This window comes from Brassica oleracea, chromosome C2 (genome assembly GCF_000695525.1).
Source record: "Brassica oleracea var. oleracea cultivar TO1000 chromosome C2, BOL, whole genome shotgun sequence".
NCBI lineage: Eukaryota > Viridiplantae > Streptophyta > Magnoliopsida > Brassicales > Brassicaceae > Brassica > Brassica oleracea.
Window position 1 is genome coordinate 46,185,875 of NC_027749.1, and position 2,510 is coordinate 46,188,384.

The 2,510-nt window shown below is 37.2% G+C and overlaps 2 long non-coding RNA genes across 2 annotated transcripts; one reads left to right on the forward strand and one right to left on the reverse strand.

The window, feature by feature from the left end:
• The first annotated feature begins 53 nt into the window (after positions 1-53).
• Positions 54-1,111, forward strand: LOC106325134. The gene is made up of 2 exons (XR_001266818.1): positions 54-338; positions 439-1,111. It is a non-coding gene; the product is annotated as an uncharacterized LOC106325134 (long non-coding RNA).
• LOC106325135 lies at positions 811-1,958 on the reverse strand. Its single transcript, XR_001266819.1, has 2 exons — positions 1,355-1,958; positions 811-1,226 (listed from the first exon to the last, which is right to left on the reverse strand). It is a non-coding gene; the product is annotated as an uncharacterized LOC106325135 (long non-coding RNA).
• Positions 1,959-2,510: the final 552 nt, after the last annotated feature.

Below are 2,510 nucleotides of genomic sequence, written 5' to 3' on the forward strand. Positions count from 1 at the left end.
AACTAAGAAAATAAAAGAGATAAAAGCAATATGGTACATAAGTAGCACCTGGGGGGACTCTATCTTCGGGAGGGATGATCAACTCCGCAAATATCGATCGACCTTGGCTTTTTAGAGAATCCCGCTCCTGAGTCGGAGAAATCACGTCCATCAACGCTGGTCCTTGTTTGGTCATAAGGATAATCGTTCTTAGAGAGAGAATCGTGGACGTGTATAGTCGGCCAAAAAGTGAGGTGGCTGTAGTACCGGCGGATTTGGAGCAGAGGAGTGGCGAAAGTGAGAAAGACTACATCAACCGCTTGAAAGCTTTTATAGAGAAACAGTGCTCGGAGATTCAGGTACATGCTTATTGCTCAACTCGTCTATGCTATATATGGTTAAGTATGTTAACATCAGTTGTTCCTTGAAGAACTTATTGTTGACCACTGTGTTTACCAGAACCTTCTTGCTCGGAATGCTGCTTTGGCAGAAGACGTAGCGAGCTCTGGGAGGAGTGAGCAATCTCAAGGATCATAGCAAAGAGCAAGTACAGTAATGGAGAAAGTTCAGATAGATAGCATCAAGCGAGAACTCCAAGAAACATCTCAGCGTTTAGAGACAATAAACAGAAAAAGCCAAGATGGAGTCTGATGCATCAGAATACAAGAACATAGCTGCGAAACTCGAATCAGACCTAAAGGGCCTGTCGGACGCATACAACAGTCTAGAACAAGCGAACTACCATCTCGAGAAAGAGGTGAGATCCTTGTTAAGGAAGAAGTGAGAAAGGAAGCTCAGAAAGAGAGCGAAGACGAGTTGAACGACTTGTTAGTGTGTTTGGGACAAGAGGAGAGTAAAGTGGAGAAGCTAACGGCGAAGCTGGTAGAGTTAGGAGTTGATGTTGATAAGCTTTTGGAGGATATTGGGGACGAGTCGCAAGCTCAAGGGGAATGTGAAGATGATGATGATGATGACCGGTAAACAAAGTTGTAGAGATCAAAATCTTCTCAGTCACTAGTAATTTATCATCTACTTTCCAACATGTTATATTGTTTTCTTGATTTCTCAGAAGCTTTTTTACTTCAAGATATAGACAAGATGAATGAATGAAAGAAGAATCAGATTTGGTTTCTCACTCTTATATTCTTCATAGTCATCTTTGATCATTTTACCAGTATTTTCAGATAACGGGGGAATTGATTCAAGGTGCAATGCAGAAGATTCAGATGAAGCTTTACCCTCCAAATCTAGAGTAAAACAAACAAGCATTTTTAATTGTTATTGTGTGTGTATTTTGAGAAATTGCAAACAAAAATAGCAGTTTTCTGAAGTGAAAGTCAAAATCAACAACACACAAGGAGGGAGGATCAGTCACGTATCAAAAGCCTCAAGTCGTTAGAATCCTCTTCTTGTTGGAATCTTGTGTGAGCTTTTTGAAGGAGTTTGAGAACATTAGACAATGCTCCATTGCTTCGACACTCGTCGCTCTCCTTCTCTGCGTAAGAATCTTCTTCCGAATTATTATTCGTCATCTGGTATCTGAAATAAATGTACTGTGAGACCTGCAACAAGTTTGGCTTGTGTTGAGGCCAAGCACTAGGATTATCATCAACAATAACCACTCTTCGTTGATCAGCAGAGATACGATCAAGGGTCTTCTTATGGGGGGATTTCTCTCTGGTTATGACTCTATTTCCAAAATATCTTTTACCAGGATCAATAACACTCAATACATACCGCGCGTACCCTTGAATCAGGTTCTTGCATTATATATTTTTCTTTATCAGAAAGCTGTGAAACAGGGACATAGTGGAGAAGCGTCTGATCCAAGTCAAGCACTAGGTGTAATTTCATCTTCTTCTTCTTCTCCATCTTCTTCTTCTTCTTCTTCTTTTCTTCCTTGTTGAGACACGAGAGTTTGTTTCTTCCTTTGGTTTTATCCAATAAACTAAAGAATAATTGCTTTATAAACGACCCCATAGCTTCTGTTGGCGTTGTAAGGAGAAGACGAAAACAACTACGGTAAGTGTCTGAATCAACCACAACCGAAAGACTTTGAAATAGAAAAACAATAAACCTAGTTTTTTTTATGGGAAGCAACAACGAGCGAATCCCCTATATATTAATTGAGAAACATTTGAAAAGATGTAACCTCAATTTTGTATTAATTAAAATAGGCCCCAATGCATAGGTGGCACTCAATTAGGTAGTCAATTACATTCAATTGAAAAATAAGTAGGTCCACATTCGATTTTTATATGTTGTTAGATACATAAGTTGGTCAAACTATATGATATAATGATATGATATGTTATTTTCTTTCCTTAAATCAAACCTACGGAATTACCATAAATGACTAATATATATATGACAATTAATGATTTTAATAATAAAGATTTGATAACAATTTATATCTCCTCCATCATTTTTTGTTTAATTTTATATTATTAAAATAAATTAAACAATCAAATTAGCTATAAAAGTAAAATTTAGATTTTTTCGTATATGTTATATTTTGAATTTTTAAAAAC